This window comes from Mustela nivalis (assembly GCF_964662115.1).
Source record: "Mustela nivalis genome assembly, contig: HAP1_SCAFFOLD_746, whole genome shotgun sequence".
NCBI classification, from domain to species: domain Eukaryota; kingdom Metazoa; phylum Chordata; class Mammalia; order Carnivora; family Mustelidae; genus Mustela; species Mustela nivalis.
The window spans coordinates 227137-247146 of NW_028135917.1; positions in this window are offsets into that span (position 1 = coordinate 227137).

Sequence of the window (20010 nt, forward strand, 5' to 3'; positions counted from 1 at the left end):
CAAAGAAGAGCTGGTTTTAGCCAGAGGATGATTTCCGTTTGTCTTCATGATCTGGCATCTTCTGCAAGCCAGACATGGGGCTCTGCACTAGAGCTGCAAATGCTGGGGGCCCTCATTGTCCCTTTTCTCTTCTCAGGGGGACAACGGGCATGTCCATGATGCAGTGTGACAGGCTTTACCACAGGGAGATAATAGACTGCAAAGTAAGGTGGGAGCTAGGAAAATCCACTTAGGAACAGATTTTCAGGGGAGGTGGTAGACAAGGGCAAAGCGAAGAATGAGGATGAATGTGTCAAGTTTCAAAGGGCCAGGAGGCAGCACAGTGCATTCGGGAAACTACAGCAAGGTCATGACAACCGACAGCTGATCTGGCAGCATCAACTGGGGATGGAGGCTGAGCCCCGGGGTTAACACTGGGGGTGAGAAGGTTTGTATACTATGGCGAGTAGGTGAGGTACTACACTGTGGGGGCACAGGGAGCTACCGGAGGATTTCAAATATCAGAATCGTAACCATAATAGAGTATTTAATTGCATCCTAGCTTTCATCAAGGGTAAGATGCACTATAGTTTATGTTCGACTAAGAAAGAGAAATGCTGTCAGTTAAACTAGGATATGTCATCAAGTGCAAGGTGAGTGCCACCTTAAGAGATATTAAAATGGGGGGGGGGACAAATCTTCGAACAAGTAAATTGAGGTAGTAGAATAATTAAGAAAGATCCAACACTTGGATCAACTAAAGAAGTGATTATTGCTTACCATGTGCCCCAAACTATATTAAGTCCTAGAACAAGAGACGTGCTCATCTTGAATGCCCCGCAGCTGTTAGACTCAAGGTACAGAGGGCAGTAGCCAACGACCAGCAGGCCCCAAGTGCCATGTGCAGACTCTAAGAGCAACTGCCTTTGAGAGAGAAAACGGTTGAGAGGGGGCTTTGAGAGGTAGAGAATTACTAGCTGGGAAAGTAGGACAATTGACACAGAATCGGAATTGATGCCCCTACATGACAGAGTTGGTGAAACTTCCCTTCTCAGAGATCTTGAGGCTCCTCAGAAATGTATGTTTCATTTTGGACAGAACATTCAGGATAAATATGATCTGTTCGAGTTCCTGGTTCTCTCATCCGGACTGTTTCTTAAGCTTCACTGGCACAAGAAAAGGGTTTTGATAGTCCAGGGTAAATCCTGACAAAAGCAAAGCAAGGTATCTATGAAAACTAACCACTCAGAAGAGAACAACAGATAAAAGGCCAGGCCGACCTGACCCTGCAGGATAGGTAAGGCTGCTCTGGAAACAGGGGTTGAGGGGAAGTGCCCATCTCCTGATAGAAGAGCTAGAGAAGACACCTTCCGGAGAGACCACCAGGAGAGGAGAGCAGTAGGTGCTGAAGATGAAGAATATTTTAATCAGCAGAGAAGGTCAAAATGACAAAGTTCCACGATCAGAGTAAACATATGGGATTAAAAAATAAAAAATAAAAAATAAAGATTTTTTTGAAAGGACTTTTTCTTAAAGGAATTTAAACAAAAGTCCTTGTAAAGAGACAGTTTGCTGTTTAAACCAATAGTACAACTCACTGAGAGAATCGCCGCATTATTTATTGGGGTAGAAAGGACCTGGAATGTAGAAAGACCCATTCTGCAGAGGAAAAAATAGAATCACTAACAGCCCTCATGCCTTGCACAGCCAGTGGCTAGAATCCCTGCCTCATGAGACCCTGTGCTAGAAGGCCGCTAGAACAATCTCAACTATGTTAGTCTTTCTTGGAAGCCATCAAGTGTTTGCCCAGTTAATTGCACGGTAAGAATCAGTCACGTTATGTTATAATGATTGTCGAATTCTTTAAAAGCCTTGTCAAGTTCCTTTTGGAGTAACCTTCACCCACCCTTAGAGAAATTTATCTGTGGTTCACCTCTTTGAAATACCTCATGGTTGTTCCACATTTTCCGTAGCCGAAAAACAAACAAACAAACAAACCAAAAAAAAAGCTTTTTATTAACAAAGTGTTCAGAAGGGGGCGCCACTGTAAACAATGAGAGTTTTCTCTGCCGGGACAATTTTGTTGCAGAAACAGCTGAAAGCAATCAGGTCAGACAGAGCCAAGGGCTGGAGGGATTTTTAAAATGACAAAAACCGAACCAAATCTAACCAAAACAAAAATCAAAACCAATGGCCAAGATTTCAAGTTTGCTACTAAAGGTATGACATTCTCCTAAGACATGCGAGTGACTTGATCACTTTATTTATATATTTATATTTGAAGAAGAAGGAACTATTCGATGCAGCAAATCCACGTTGGTTAAAAATTACCAGATATGGGGGCTCCTGGGTGGCTCAGTGGTTTAGGCCTCTGCCTTCGGTTCAGGTCATGATTTCAGGGTCCTGGGATGGAGCCCCACATCGGGCTCTCTGCTCAGCGGGGAGCCTGCTTCCCCCCTCTCTCTCTGCCTCCCTCTCTACCTACTTGTGATCTGTCTTTCAAATGGGTAAATAAGATCTTTAAAACAAGAATTACTAGGTGTGAAATACATCGAGGGTATGGGAAGGAAAATGATTTCACCTGATCTGACTAGGAAGTGGTTGAAGCCTGAATTAAAGTGCTATAAAAAGAGTAAAGACCTGGGAAATATATGGGGTAAAAATCCCTAGAAAAACAGCAATAATAACTCGTTGCTCTTTATTGATCCAGATCCTGCGGTAGGCAAAGAAGAGCTGGTTTTAGCCAGAGGATGATTTCCGTTTGTCTTCATGATCTGGCATCTTCTGCAAGCCAGACATGGGGCTCTGCACTAGAGCTGCAAATGCTGGGGGCCCTCATTGTCCCTTTTCTCTTCTCAGGGGGACAACGGGCATGTCCATGATGCAGTGTGACAGGCTTTACCACAGGGAGATAATAGACTGCAAAGTAAGGTGGGAGCTAGGAAAATCCACTTAGGAACAGATTTTCAGGGGAGGTGATAGACAAGGGCAAAGCGAAGAATGAGGATGAGTGTGTCAAGTTTCAAAGGGCCAGGAGGCAGCACAGTGCATTCGGGAAACTACAGCAAGGTCATGACAACCGACAGCTGATCTGGCAGCATCAACTGGGGATGGAGGCTGAGCCCCGGGGTTAACACTGGGGGTGAGAAGGTTTGTATACTATGGCGAGTAGGTGAGGTACTACACTGTGGGGGCACAGGGAGCTACCGGAGGATTTCAAATATCAGAATCGTAACCATAATAGAGTATTTAATTGCATCCTAGCTTTCATCAAGGGTAAGATGCACTATAGTTTATGTTCGACTAAGAAAGAGAAATGCTGTCAGTTAAACTAGGATATGTCATCAAGTGCAAGGTGAGTGCCACCTTAAGAGATATTAAAATGGGGGGGGGGACAAATCTTCGAACAAGTAAATTGAGGTAGTAGAATAATTAAGAAAGATCCAACACTTGGATCAACTAAAGAAGTGATTATTGCTTACCATGTGCCCCAAACTATATTAAGTCCTAGAACAAGAGACGTGCTCATCTTGAATGCCCCGCAGCTGTTAGACCCAAGGTACAGAGGGCAGTAGCCAACGACCAGCAGGCCCCAATTGCCATGTGCAGACTCTAAGAGCAACTGCCTTTGAAAGAGGAAACAGTTGAGAGTGGGCTTTCTGAGGTAGAGAATTACTAGCTGGGAAAGTAGGAAAATTGACACAGAATCAGAATTCATGCCCCTACATGACAGAGTTGGTGAAACTTCCCTTCTCAAGGAACTAGAGGCTCCTCAGAAACGAATTTTTCATTTTGGACAGAGCATTCAGGATAAATATGATCTGTTTGAGTTCCTGGTTCTCTCATTAGGACTGTTTCTAAGGCTTCACTGGCACAAGAAAAGGGTTTTGATAATCCAGGTAAATCCTGACAAAAGCAAAGCACAGGATCTATGAAAATCTAACCACTCAGAGGAGAACAACAGATAAAGGGCCAGGCCGACCTGACCCTGAGGGTAGGTAAGGTTAGTCTGGCAACAGGGGTAGAGAGGAAGTGCCCATCTCCTGCTAGAAGAGCTAGAGAAGACCCCTTCCGGAGAGAACACCAGGAGAGGAGAGCAGTAGGTGCTGATGATGAAGAATATTTTAATCAGTAGAGAAGGTCAAAATGACAAAGTTCCACGATCAGAGTAAACATATGGGATAAAAAATAAAAAATAAAGAAAAAGGATTTCTTTGAAAGGACTTTTTTTTAAAGGAATTTAAACAAAAGTCCTTGTAAAGAGACAGTTTGCTGTTTAAACCAATAGTACAACTCACTGAGAAAATCGCCGCATTATTTATTGGGGTAGAAAGGACCTGGAATGTAGAAAGACCTATTCTGCAGAGGAAAAAATAGAATCACTAACAGGCCTCATGCCTTGAACAGTCAGTGGCTAGAATCCCTGCCTCATGAGACCCTGTGCTAGAAGGCCCCTAGAACCATCTCAACTATTTTAGTCTTTCTTGGAAGCCAACAAGTGTTTGCCCAGTTAAAAGCACGGTAACAATCAGTCACGTTATTTTATAATGATTGTCGAATTCTTTAAAAGCCTTGTCAAGTTCCTTTTGGAGTAATCTTCACCCAACCTTAGAGAAATTTATCTGTGGTTCACCTCTTTGAAATACCTCATGGTTGTTCCACATTTTCCATAGCCGAAAACAAACAAACAAACAAAACAAAAAAAAAGCTTTTTATTAACAAATTGTTGAGAAGGGGCGCCACTGTAAACAATGAGAGTTTTCGCTGCCGGGACAATTTTGTTGCAGAAACAGCTGAAAGCAATCAGGTCAGACAGAGCCAAGGGCTGGAGGGATTTTTAAAATGACAAAAACCGAACCAAATCTAACCAAAACAAAAATCAAAACCAATGGCCAAGATTTCAAGTTTGCTACTAAGGGTATGACATTCTCCTAAGACATGCGAGTGACTTGATCACTTTATTTATATATTTATATTTGAAGAAGAAGGAACTATTTGATGCAGCAAATCCACGTTGGTTAAAAATTACCAGATATGGGGGCTCCTGGGTGGCTCAGTGGTTTAGGCCTCTGCCTTCGGTTCAGGTCATGATTTCAGGGTCCTGGGATGGAGCCCCACATCGGGCTCTATGCTCAGCGGGGAGCCTGCTTCCCCCCTCTCTCTCTGCCTCCCTCTCTACCTACTTGTGATCTGTCTTTCAAATGGGTAAATAAGATCTTTAAAACAAGAATTACTAGGTGTGAAATACATCGAGGGTATGGGAAGGAAAATGATTTCACCTGATCTGACTAGGAAGTGGTTGAAGCCTGAATTAAAGTGCTACAAAAAGAGTAAAGACCTGGGAAATATATGGGGTAAAAATCCCTAGAAAAACAGCAATAATAACTCGTTGCTCTTTATTGATCCAGATCCTGCGGTAGGCAAAGAAGAGCTGGTTTTAGCCAGAGGATGATCTCCGTTTATCTTCATGATCTGGCATCTCCTGCAAGCCAGGCATGGGGCTCTGCACTAGAGCTGCAAATGCTGGGTGGCCCTCACTGTCCCTTTTCTCTTCTCAGGGGGACAACGGGCATGTCCATGGTGCAGTGTGACAGGCTTTACCACAGGGAGATAAAAGACTGCCAAGGGTAGGTGGGAGCTGGGAAAAGCCACTTAGGAACAGGTTTTCAAGGGAGGTGATAGACAAGGGCAAAGCAAAGAATGAGGATGAGTGTGTCAAGGTCTAAAGAGCCAGGAGGCAGCACAGCGCATTCGGGAAACTACAGCAAGGTCATGACAACCGACAGCTGATCTGGCAGTATCACCTGGGGATGGAGGCTGAGCCCCGGGGTTAACACTGGGGGTGAGATGGTTTGTATACCATGGCGAGGAGGTGAGGTACTACACTGTGGGGGCACAGGGAGCTACCGGAGGATTTCAAATATCAGAATCGTAACCATAATAGAGTATTTAATTGCATCCTAGCTTTCATCAAGGGTAAGATGCACTATAGTTTATGTTCGACTAAGAAAGAGAAATGCTGTCAGTTAAACTAGGATATGTCATCAAGTGCAAGGTGAGTGCCACATTAAGAGATATTAAAATGGGGGGGGGACAAATCTTCGAACAAGTAAATTGAGGTAGTAGAATAATTAAGAAAGATCCAACACTTGGATCAACTAAAGAAGTGATTATTGCTTACCATGTGCCCCAAACTATATTAAGTCCTAGAACAAGAGACGTGCTCATCTTGAATGCCCCGCAGCTGTTAGACCCAAGGTACAGAGGGCAGTAGCCAACGACCAGCAGGCCCCAAGTGCCATGTGCAGACTCTAAGAGCAACTGCCTTTGAGAGAGAAAACGGTTGAGAGGGGGCTTTGAGAGGTAGAGAATTACTAGCTGGGAAAGTAGGACAATTGACACAGAATCGGAATTGATGCCCCTACATGACAGAGTTGGTGAAACTTCCCTTCTCAGAGATCTTGAGGCTCCTCAGAAATGTATGTTTCATTTTGGACAGAACATTCAGGATAAATATGATCTGTTCGAGTTCCTGGTTCTCTCATCCGGACTGTTTCTTAAGCTTCACTGGCACAAGAAAAGGGTTTTGATAGTCCAGGGTAAATCCTGACAAAAGCAAAGCAAGGTATCTATGAAAACTAACCACTCAGAAGAGAACAACAGATAAAAGGCCAGGCCGACCTGACCCTGCAGGATAGGTAAGGCTGCTCTGGAAACAGGGGTTGAGGGGAAGTGCCCATCTCCTGCTAGAAGAGCTAGAGAAGACACCTTCCGGAGAGACCACCAGGAGAGGATAGCAGTAGGTGCTGAAGATGAAGAATATTTTAATCAGCAGAGAAGGTCAAAATGACAAAGTTCCACGATCAGAGTAAACATATGGGATTAAAAAATAAAAAATAAAAAATAAAGATTTTTTTGAAAGGACTTTTTCTTAAAGGAATTTAAACAAAAGTCCTTGTAAAGAGACAGTTTGCTGTTTAAACCAATAGTACAACTCACTGAGAGAATCGCCGCATTATTTATTGGGGTAGAAAGGACCTGGAATGTAGAAAGACCCATTCTACAGAGGAAAAAATAGAATCACTAACAGCCCTCATGCCTTGCACAGCCAGTGGCTAGAATCCCTGCCTCATGAGACCCTGTGCTAGAAGGCCGCTAGAACAATCACAACTATGTTAGTCTTTCTTGGAAGCCAACAAGTGTTTGCCCAGTTAATTCCACGGTAAGAATCAGTCACGTTATGTTATAATGATTGTCGAATTCTTTAAAAGCCTTGCCAAGTTCCTTTTGGAGTAACCTTCACCCACCCTTAGTGAAATTTATCTGTGGTTCACCTCTTTGAAATACCTCATGGTTGTTCCACATTTTTCATAGCCGAAAACAAACAAACAAACAAACCAAAAAAAAAGCTTTTTATTAACAAAGTGTTCAGAAGGGGGCGCCACTATAAACAATGAGAGTTTTCACTGCCGGGACAATTTTGTTGCAGAAACAGCTGAAAGCAATCAGGTCAGACAGAGCCAAGGGCTGGAGGGATTTTTAAAATGACAAAAACCGAACCAAATCTAACCAAAACAAAAATCAAAACCAATGGCCAAGATTTCAAGTTTGCTACTAAAGGTATGACATTCTCCTCAGACATGCGAGTGACTTGATCACTTTATTTATATATTTATATTTGAAGAAGAAGGAACTATTTGATGCATCAAATCCACGTTGGTTAAAAATTACCAGATATGGGGGCTCCTGGGTGGCTCAGTGGTTTAGGCCTCTGCCTTCGGTTCAGGTCATGATTTCAGGGTCCTGGGATGGAGCCCCACATCGGGCTCTCTGCTCAGCGGGGAGCCTGCTTCCCCCCTCTCTCTCTGCCTCCCTCTCTACCTACTTGTGATCTGTCTTTCAAATGGGTAAATAACATCTTTAAAACAAGAATTACTAGGTGTGAAATACATCGAGGGTATGGGAAGGAAAATGATTTCACCTGATCTGACTAGGAAGTGGTTGAAGCCTGAATTAAAGTGCTATAAAAAGAGTAAAGACCTGGGAAATATATGGGGTAAAAATCCCTAGAAAAACAGCAAAAATAACTCTTTGCTCTTTATTGATCCAGATCCTGCGGTAGGCAAAGAAGAGCTGGTTTTAGCCAGAGGATGATCTCCGTTTGTCTTCATGATCTGGCATCACCTGCAAGACAGGCATGGGGCTCTGTACTAGATCTGCAAATGCTGGGGGCCCTCATTGTCCCTTTTCTCTTCTCAGGGGGACAACGGGCATGTCCATGATGCAGTGTGACAGGCTTTACCACAGGGAGATAATAGACTGCAAAGTAAGGTGGGAGCTAGGAAAATCCACTTAGGAACAGATTTTCAGGGGAGGTGGTAGACAAGGGCAAAGCGAAGAATGAGGATGAATGTGTCAAGTTTCAAAGGGCCAGGAGGCAGCACAGTGCATTCGGGAAACTACAGCAAGGTCATGACAACCGACAGCTGATCTGGCAGCATCAACTGGGGATGGAGGCTGAGCCCCGGGGTTAACACTGGGGGTGAGAAGGTTTGTATACTATGGCGAGTAGGTGAGGTACTACACTGTGGGGGCACAGGGAGCTACCGGAGGATTTCAAATAACAGAATCGTAACCATAATAGAGTATTTAATTGCATCCTAGCTTTCATCAAGGGTAAGATGCACTATAGTTTATGTTCGACTAAAAAAGAGAAATGCTGTCAGTTAAACTAGGATATGTCATCAAGTGCAAGGTGAGTGCCACCTTAAGAGATATTAAAATGGGGGGGGGGCAAATCTTCGAACAAGTAAATTGAGGTAGTAGAATAATTAAGAAAGATCCAACACTTGGATCAACTAAAGAAGTGATTATTGCTTACCATGTGCCTCAAACTATATTAAGTCCTAGAACAAGAGACGTGCTCATCTTGAATGCCCCACAGCTGTTAGACCCAAGGTACAGAGGGCAGTAGCCAACGACCAGCAGGCCCCAAGTGCCATGTGCAGACTCTAAGAGCAACTGCCTTTGAAAGAGGAAACGGTTGAGAGTGGGCTTTCTGAGGTAGAGTATTACTAGCTGGGAAAGTAGGAAAATTGACACAGAATCAGAATTCATGCCCCTACATGACAGAGTTGGTGAAACTTCCCTTCTCAAGGATCTTGAGGTTCCTCAGAAACGAATTTTTCATTTTGGACAGAGCATTCAGGATAAATATGATCTGTTTGAGTTCCTGGTTCTCTCATTAGGACTGTTTCTAAGGCTTCACTGGCACAAGAAAAGGGTTTTGATAATCCAGGTAAATCCTGGCAAAAGCAAAGCACAGGATCTATGAAAATCTAACCACTCAGAGGAGAACAACAGATAAAGGGCCAGGCCGACCTGACCCTGAGGGTAGGTAAGGTTAGTCTGGCAACAGGGGTAGTGAGGAAGTGCCCATCTCCTGCTAGAAGAGCTAGAGAAGACCCCTTCCGGAGAGAACACCAGGAGAGGAGAGCAGTAGGTGCTGATGATGAAGAATATTTTAATCAGTAGAGAAGGTCAAAATGACAAAGTTCCACGATCAGAGTAAACATATGGGATAAAAAATAAAAAATAAAGAAAAAGGATTTCTTTGAAAGGACTTTTTTTTAAAGGAATTTAAACAAAAGTCCTTTTAAAGAGACAGTTGGCTATTTAAACCAATAGTACAACTCACTGAGAAAATCGCCGCATTATTTATTGGGGTAGAAAGGACCTGGAATGTAGAAAGACCTATTCTGCAGAGGAAAAAATAGAATCACTAACAGGCCTCATGCCTTGCACAGTCAGTGGCTAGAATCCCTGCCTCATGAGACCCTGTGCTAGAAGGCCCCTAGAACCATCTCAACTATTTTAGTCTTTCTTGGAAGCCAACAAGTGTTTGCCCAGTTAAGAGCACGGTAACAATCAGTCACGTTATGTTATAATGATTGTCGATATCTTTAAAAGCCTTGTCAAGTACCTTTTTGAGTATCCTTCAACCAACCTTAGAGAAATTTATCTGTGGTTCACCTCTTTGAAATACCTCATAGTTGTTCCACATTTACCATAGCCGAAAAACAAAAACAAAAATTAAAAAAAGCTTTTTATTAACAAAGTGTTGAGAAGGGGCGCCACTGTAAACAATGAGAGTTTTCGCTGCCGGGACAATTCTGTTGCAGAAACAGCTGAAAGCAATCAGGTCAGACAGAGCCAAGGGCTGGAGGGATTTTTAAAATGACAAAAACCAAACCAAATCTAACCAAAACAAAAATCAAAACCAATGGCCAAGATTTCAAGTTTGCTACTAATGGTATGACATTCTCCTAAGACATGCGAGTGACCTGATCACTTTATTTGTATATTTATATTTGAAGAAGAAGGAACTATTTGATGCAGCAAATCCACGTTGGTTAAAAATTACCAGATATGGGGGCTCCTGGGTGGCTCAGTGGTTTATGCCTCTGCCTTTGGCTCAGGTAATGATTTCAGGGTCCTGGGATGGAGCCCCACATCGGGCTCTCTTCTCAGCGGGGAGCCTGCTTCTCCCCTCTTTCTCTCTGCGTCCCTCTCTACCTACTTGTGATCTGTCTGTCAAATGGGTAAATAAGATCTTTAAAAAAAGAATTACTAGATGTGAAATACATCGAGGTTATGGGAAGGAAAATGATTTCACCAGACCTGACTAGACTTGGTTGAAGCCTGAATTAAAGTTCTATAAAAAGAGTAAAGACCTGGGATATATATGGGGTGAAAATCCCTAGAAAACCAGCAATAATAACTGGCTGCTCTTTATTGATTCATATCCTGCGGTAGGCAAAGAAGAGCTGGTTTTAGCCAGAGGATGATCTCCGTTTGTCTTCATGATCTGGCATCTCCTGCAAGCCAGGATGGGGCTCTGCACTAGAGCTGCAAATGCTGGGGGCCCTCATTGTCCCTTTTCTTTTCTCAGGGGGACATGGGCATGTCCTTGATGCAGGTTGACAGGCTTTACCACAGGGAGATAATAGACTGCAAAGGGTAGGTGGGAGCTGGGAAAAGCCACTTAGGAACAGATTTTCAGGGGAGGTGATAGAGAAGGGCAAAGCGAAGAATGAGGATGAGTGTGTCAAGTTTCAAAGGGCCAGGAGGCAGCACAGTGCATTCGGGAAACTACAGCAAGTTCATGACAACCGACAGCTGATCTAGCAGCATCACCTGGGAATGGAGGCTGAGCCCCGGGGTTAACACTGGGGGTGAGAAGGTTTGTATACTATGGCGAGTACGTGAGGTACTACACTGTGGGGGCACAGGGAGCTACCGGAGTATTTCAAATATCAGAATTGTAACCATAATAGAGTATTTAATTGCATCCTAGCTTTCATCAAGGGTAAAATGCACTATAGTTTATGTTCGACTAAGAAAGAGAAATGCTGTCAGTTAAACTAGGATATGTCATCATGTGCAAGGTGAGTGCCACCTTAAGAGATATTAATATGGGGGGGGACAAATCTTAGAACAAGTAAATTGAGGTAGTAGAATAATTAAGAAAGATCCAACCCTTGGATCAACTAAAGAAGTGATTATTGCTTACCATGTGCCCCAAACTATATTAAGTCCTAGAACAAGAGACGTACTCATCTTGATGCCCCGCAGCTGTTAGACCCAAGGTACAGAGGGCAGTAGCCAACGACCAGCAGGCCCCAAGTGCCATATGCAGACTCTAAGAGCAACTGCCTTTGAAAGAGGAAACGGTTGAGAGTGGGCTTTCTGAGGTAGAGAATTACTAGCTGGGAAAGTAGGAAAATTGACACAGAATCAGAATTCATGCCCCTACATGACAGAGTTGGTGAAACTTCCCTTCTCAGAGATCTTGAGGCTCCTCAGAAACGAATTTTTCATTTTGGACAGAAATTCAGGATAAATATGATCTGTTTGAGTTCCTGGTTCTCTCATTAGGACTGTTTCTTAGGCTTCCCTGGCACAAGAAAAGGGTTTTGATAATCCAAGTAAATCCTGACAAAAGCAAAGCACGGGTTCTTTGAAAATCTAACCACTCAGAAGAGAACAACAGATAAAGGGGCAGGCCGACCTGACCCTGCAGGATAGGTAAGGTTAGACTGGCAACATGGGTAGATGGGAAGTGCCCATCTCCTGCTAGAAGAGCTAGAGAAGACCCCTTCCGGAGAGACAACCAGGAGAGGAGAGCAGTAGGTGCTGATGATGAAGAATATTTTAATCAGTAGAGAAGGTCAAAATGACAAAGTTCCACGATCAGAGTAAACATATGGGATAAAAAATAAAAAATTAAGAAAAAGGATTTCTTTGAAAGGACTTTTTTTTAAAGGAATTTAAACAAAAGTCCTTTTAAAGAGACAGTTGGCTGTTTAAACCAATAGTACAACTCACTGAGAGAATCGCCGCATTATTTATTGGGGTAGAAAGGACCTGGAATGTAGAAAGACCTATTCTGCAGAGGAAAAATTAGAATCACTAACAGGCCTCATGCCTTGCACAGCCAGTGGCTAGAATCCCTGCCTCATGAGACCCTGTGCTAGAAGGCCGCTAGAACCATCTCAACTATGTTAGTCTTTCTTGGAAGCCAACAAGTGTTTGCCCAGTTAAGAGCACGGTAACAATCAGTCACGTTATGTTATAATGATTGTCGATATCTTTAAAAGCCTTGTCAAGTTCCTTTTTGAGTAACCTTCACCCACCCTTAGAGAAATTTATCTGTGGTTCACCTCTTTGAAATACCTCATTGTTGTTCCACATTTACCATAGCCGAAAAACAAAAACAAAAAAACAAAAAAAAGCTTTTTATTAACAAATTGTTCAGAAGGGGCGCCACTGTAACAATGAGAGTTTTCTCTGCCGGGACAATTTTGTTTCAGAAACAGCTGAAAGCAATCAGGTCAGACAGAGCCAAGGGCTGGAGGGATTTTTAAAATGACAAAAACCGAACCAAATCTAACCAAAACAAAAATCAAAACCAATGGCCAAGATTTCAAGTTTGCTACTAAAGGTATGACATTCTCCTAAGACATGCGAGTGACCTGATCACTTTATTTATATATTTATATTTGAAGAAGAAGGAACTTTTGATGCAGCAAATCCACGTTGGTTAAAAATTACCAGATATGGGGGCTCCTGGGTGTCTCAGTGGTTTAGGCCTCTACCTTCGGATCAGGTCATGATTTCAGGACCTAGGATGGAGCCCCACATCGGGCTCTCTGCTCAGCGGGGAGCCTGCTTCCCCCCCCTCTCTCTCTCTGCCTCCCTCTCTACCTACTTGTAGTCTGTCTGTCAAATGGGTAAATAAGATCTTTGAAAAAAGAATTACTAGATGTGAAATACATCGAGGGTATGGGAAGGAAAATGATTTCACCTGATCTGACGAGGAAGTGGTTGAAGCTTGAATTAAAGTGCTATAAAAAGAGTAAAGACCTGGGAAATATATGGGGTAAAAATCCCTAGAAAACCAGCAATCATAACTGGCTGCTCTTTATTGATCCAGATCCTGCGGTAGGCAAAGAAGAGCTGGTTTTAGCCAGAGGATGATCTCCGTTTGTCTTCATGATCTGGCATCACCTGCAAGACAGGCATGGGGCTCTGTACTAGATCTGCAAATGCTGGGGGCCCTCATTGTCCCTTTTCTCTTCTCAGGGAGACAACGGGCATGTCCATGGTGCAGTGTGACAGGCTTTACCACAGGGAGATAATAGACTGCCAAGGGTAGGTGGGAGCTCGGAAAAGCCACTTAGGAACAGATTTTCAGGGGATGTGATAGAGAAGGGCAAAGCGAAGAATGAGGATGAGTGTGTCAAGTTTCAGAGTGCCAGGAAGCAGCACAGTGCATTCGGGAAACTACAGCAAGTTCATGACAACCGACAGCTGATCTGGCAGCATCACCTGGGGATGGAGGCTGAGCCCCGGGGTTAACACTGGGGGTGAGAAGGTTTGTATACTATGGCGAGTAGGTGAGGTACTACACTGTGGGGGCACAGGGTGCTACCGGAGGATTTCAAATATCAGAATCGTAACCATAATGGAGTATTTAATTGCATCCTAGCTTTCATCAAGGGTAAAATGCACTATAGTTTATGTTCGACTAAGAAAGAGAAATGCTGTCAGTTAAACTAGGATATGTCATCAAGTGCAAGGTGAGTGCCACCTTAAGAGATATTAAAATGGGGGGGGGACAAATCTTAGAACAAGTAAATTGTGGTAGTAGAATAATTAAGAAAGATCCAACACTTGGATCAACTAAAGAAGTGATTAATGCTTACCATGTGCCCAAAACTATGTTAAGTCCTAGAACAAGAGACGTGCTCATCTTGATGCCCCGCAGCTGTTAGACCCAAGGTACAGAGGGCAGTAGCCAACGACCAGCAGGCCCCAAGTGCCATGTGTAGACTCTAAGAGCAACTGCCTTTGAAAGAGGAAACGGTTGAGAGTGGGCTTTCTGAGGTAGAGAATTACTAGCTGGGAAAGTAGGAAAATTGACACAGAATCGGAATTGATGCCCCTATATGACAGTTTGGTGAAACTTTTGTTCTCAGATCTTGAGGCTCCTCAGAAATAAATTTTTCGTTTTGGACAGAACATTCAGGATAAATATGATCTGTTTGAGTTCCTGGTTCTCTCATTAGGACTGTTTCTTAGGCTTCACTGGCACAAGAAAAGGGTTTTGATAATCCAGGGTAAATCCTGACAAAAGCAATGCACGGGATCTATGAAAATCTAACCACTCAGAGGAGAACAACAGATAAAGGGCCAGGCCGACCTGACCCTGCAGGATAGGTAAGGTTAGTCTGGCAACAGGTGTAGAGGGGAAATGCCCCTTTAGGTTGGCATGGACAAAGCCCTCAATCAACTTTCTGTGCCTTTGGGACAGTTATGAGAAGTTCTGGTAAGTCCCCAATTAATGAAAACACTCTGCTGTGACGCCTGTTGTCCTCCTCGGCTTTTCTCTAAGAATTCTTTTCATCTGTTAGTTTGGTGGTCTGGTGGTTGTATTTTAACGGTTCATGATTATAAATTCACCTTCAAAAGAGTTGTAAATGATTTTGTTTTTGCATATGCTTAAAACCTAAAAAAAAACATGTTCGATTTAAAGAAGACATATTCTCAGAGTAGACAAGCTTTAAATGTCAGGGGAGAGGAAACATATTTCCAAATTCAACTTATTAATGCCACTTTTGTCATACGTAAGTGGTTTCTAACTTACAAATGACTTGTATTTTAACAGTTTGTAATCTTGTAAATATCCCCCCCCCACCCCATGTAATCTACGTGTGGTTAGGTTCCTTGGCTGATCTACAAAAACTGTGTAATCCCTAATGGAACTGAAGGATAATATAAATAAAATGTAATACTTAATAAATGTTCCATTTGCATGTTCTCTCAGAAAAATCTCTGTTGTGGGAATGGGACTCCCCACCTCTAAGCCATTGGGAATAGGAACTCCACCTGGGTGAACAGTGGAGGGGCAGTTGTGGCATCACTTCTAACAGAAAACTGTGCTGCCCTGTCTCCCCTCCCCCCTCCCCATCTGTGTCTGGTGCCCTGACTTACAGCCTCTGTCCATTCTGATGCCCTGTCGTAAACTTGTCATAAACGACAGCATCCTTCTTTGTGTGTCTCCTCTAGCTTGAATGGCCTCTTGCGTCCCTCCCCTAAGACAGTGCCTGCATCCTAGAGAGAATATAAGGAGAACATAATTTAAGGGAAGACACAGTACATGGTTAGAACCAAGAAAAATGCGAAATAATGGAAATATCAGTGCTGAGAAGCCTAGGGGAGGGGCAGGCAGGAAAGAGTTCGTGAAACAGGTAAAAATCTTGAGTTGTGCCTTGAGGTAGCCAATACTTTCCATGGTTTATGTCTCATTTGAATTTTACAAAATCTTGTTAAAGATACTTTTCCTTGGAATGGAAGGGATTTTCATGGTCCGCTGTTGGATTCCACACCAGCCGCTGTGGGGCTCTCCCACTGCCTCCTTGGTGTGCCTCTTCCTCCCGGGGCCTCATAGTGGTGTTGTTTCCCAAGCCTAGCCTTCCTTTGGCCTCCCACTCTTCTCTAGAACCCCCTCCCTGGAGGCAGATTTGCTCTACTCACACAGGCTCCCGTCCCGCCTCACCCCCTGCCATCACCATATCCCCTCCCTTTTCCATGGCCTGTTTTTATGGCCACTTTGGTCCTGCTCAGCCACAGGCCTGACCTGCCTTTCTGGTCCCAACCTGAAGCTGTTCTGTGAGATTCTCAGACCACTGAGGGATACGACTATATCTGTCTTCATTGCATCCCTGTAGGCTGCCACAATACTGACGTCCAGGAGGTGTTTCATAATGTTGATGGAGTGAATTAATTCACCTTCCTGTGGAATTTTTGTGATCTGCCTACTTCATTCTAGTTGTTTCTGTTAACCTTTGTTTTGGCCCTAATTCCTAATTATCTCTTTATTCATTAGCTTCTGGACATGTTTCTCTACCTCTGTGCTCTGCCTTTTTCTGGTCTTCTGTTCTTCATTCTTGATTCCTGGTATTTCCATACCCACATTTCATCATCATGCATCAGTGCTTTGACATTCTTTCGTTCTCCAAAATATGCAGAATCTAAAGACTTCATCTCAGTGAAGTTGGCCCTCCATTCCTATTTCTGCTTCTCTCCAGAAGGAAGCCTGCAGTGCACATGGCTGTGTGCCTGTCTGACCCTGCCCCTGAGTGTGTGTGCACTTACATCTGCTCCCCATCCCCTCCCCACCTCGGCAGCTGTGTACACATGGCTTTCAGAGTCCGATTCGAGCCCCGTCGCATTTCCAGACTCTCCTGTACTTTGCTTCATATTATCTGTTCTCCATTCTAAGCCCCCTCATCCCCATAACTTTCACTGTATATGTCATTCTTCGTCTAGCCATGTGACCCTGCCTTCGTGTCATTATGCCCCCAGGTCATGAGTCCCCTCAACAGTAACTGTGTCTGGTATATCATGTTTTTTTTTTTTTTTGTCAATATCTGCATAGTACTGGTGCACAGGTATTAATTTCTGTGGAATTGAATGAGATGTAGGAAATTGATAATGTGACAAAACAATGTCTGTAATACATTTTCTTTATTATTCTTTTAAAGAGTCTCAGGTCATCAGTCAGTGAAGGAATTCGGGCAGTAGATAAATGAATGTGTAAACAAGAGGACATAAGGAAGAAAAAGGTACCCTCCAGTAGATTTCTTATGCTGGATGCCAGTTGAAGCCCTCTCCACTTGTCTCCGCGAACTTGTCAGCACTATTCAGCTTTTTTTCTTTTTTTTTTTAAATTTAGCTTTTTTTCAAAGCTCTCACGCATGTGCATTTTATGCATTATGTCACGTTATCTACCTGAAATAAGAAGACAGAATTTCAGAGGTACCCACACGATCTCAAGATCACCCACTTTTTCCAGAACAAGAAACAGTGATAACTGTTGTCGATGCAGCGCTTGACAGTTAACGACTGTATAAATTGTCAGCGGCCCTGTAAAGGAAATAGGCCTATATTAGAGACTAGGGGAGAAGTGGGCTTTCCAAAGCAAACTCAGGATTCTGCCGTAGGTTTGCTGTTATTTTCTGGTCCTGTGTTCTTTATGTTCTGGTGTTCACTTTAATTTTTTCAATTCCCAGTACTTATCATGCGGTGTTGGCTTAGTTTCAGGTGTGTGAGACAGGCAACGGCTCTGTACATCTGAGGGCTCACCCCGGGAGTGTGCCCCTTAGTGCTATCTCCAGTTCCAAGTGTCCCCGATATCATTCATGATCATAACGATGTAGGGGCACAGCGGGCATTGGGAGTCTGGGCTTCTGACTCTCGCCTGCTGCTCGGTACAATGTTTTCTATGTGTATTATTAGCATATTTGTTAAAATCTCAGTGGGGAGAAGCCTGTTTGAGGGACCTTCTGTTTAATTCGCCTCTGGATCTCCTCACAGCTTTTGTCCAAAGAATGCTTGTCGTGCGCTTCCAGACAAAACAGTAAGCTTTGTGAGAGCAGGGTGTATTTCTTGCTTTATTTTCTCGTGCCCTCCCCACCCCCCGTCGGAATGAATATCGAGCTCCCAGGGGTGTTCATTATTATTATTATTTATTGAATGGATGACTTTGTATTTTTTTGTTCTTTAAGGATGAGAGTTTTCATAATGTCCCTCAACCTCTTTGATAATATTTGTAGTGTAAAAGGTCTTTAATGATTTGGTGCTTGGGCATATAGGTATATGCACATGTAAACTGAGAGGGCCAGTACAATCGGAAGCCAAAGTTAAAACATGAATAGAGGGCCATAAGAAAACAAATGGAGGGGCGCCTGGTGGCTCAGTTGGTTAAACGTCCGACTCTTGATTTTGGCTCAGGTCATGATCTCAGGATCATGAGATTGAGCCCCGCATTGAGCTCTGTGCTCAGCAGGATGTCTGCTCGAGATTCTCTCTCTCCCTCTGCCCCTCCCCTGCACGCGCACATGCAGTCTCTCTCTCTCTCAAATAAACAAATCTTTTTTAAAAAAATAGGAAAGAAATGCCCATAGAAAGATTCAGGATGGGGAAAAAAAGAAATAAGAGTATAGAATATGAGAAAGCAAAGTCTAAGGTTTTTTTTTTTTTCCTCTATAAACTTGCAATAGAATATGGAAGTATGCTTATTCTAGAACTAAGATTTGCATTCTTGAGAATTCTGTGTTTCATAGAAATATTCAAAATATAGCATGCCCTATATATTTGAAGTTAACTTTTGGTCTTATATTTTCCTGCATTTAGCATGGGAAATAAAGATGATTAAGAGTAAAGATGGTGACGTTTTTTGTTTGCTTAATTTTTATTTTTATAGATGTTGAGGCTTATACAAGTTATTTGATCAGTTGAAAAGATTGAAAAAATCTTAAATTCACAAAGTTCGAAAGAAACCTCTGCACTAGAAGCAAGCAGGTAAGCATTTTTTTTTTAACTAAGTAGCACATAAATTAATACTTCACATCCAATCTAATTAGGCGGGGACGGCTTAGTTAGAATTCATTTCTGAACAAGAAGAAAATCCAGGTTTGTGGCTAGAATGTAGCTCCAGGAGAGTGGAGAGCATGAAATGGTGAAATCTATAACATGTTCCTATAAACGCTTTGGTTATAGACCACAGTTCCAACACGTCATTATGCTTGCAGTGTAAAAGTATATTTGGAATCACCTTCCCTGAGGACTAGCAAAGTCCTGTTGATCTTTAAGGCATACCTACCATTCATCTTGGTTTTTCTCCATCTCATTTTTTTTCCTAGACATGCCCAGAGTATTACCATTGATGTATTTTGCACCAGCATTATATTATTATGAAACAGTATAGGACATATCCAGTTGAAATTTACAAACAGGAAAGAAAAAACTTATGAAATAGGAAAAAGATGATGGCTCTCTTTGTTATACTGTGATTGTCTTGTTCCCTTCCTGGTGTGAATTTTCAATCAGCCAGGGTAGATGAGTGACTCAGAAAATGAGTAGTTAGGTCCTGTCAGCACTGTAAGACGCACAGTGGTGCAGTGGGAGTAGCCGGGGCTGGTCCTACACATACCAGCTGGGCTGCCTGCGTCAAGGTCGCCTGGTGCCCTGAGTGCTCTGTTGTGTGATGCTAACAGTTCCTCCCCTCGCAGGCGGAGTTAGGTTTCTAAATTTTAGGAATTAAGGTTTTAGATTTGGAAGGAACTTGAGAGACCATATGCTCCACATGTCTCCTGATGGAGATTAAGAACGGACACATCCCAAAGGAAGCGATTCTCTGGTCCTAGGTCTCTGTCCCCTTTCACATCAAGGCATTCAACTAAGTGGTCAGCCTCCACTGTGCTTGTGTCTCTAGCCCGTTGCACTCGTGCTTCTGCCCCGTTCGTCCACACTTAGCAGACAGTCTGCATGCGGCCCTTCTGCAGCCAGTGTGTCTCCAGCGGCTCTGCTTCACTGCGGCCCTTGGCAGCGCCTGCAGCCCCTCCAGCCATGTCCACGTTCGGCTTCTGGGGAGCTGGCCCTCCAGTGTTCTTCCCGTCTTTGCTG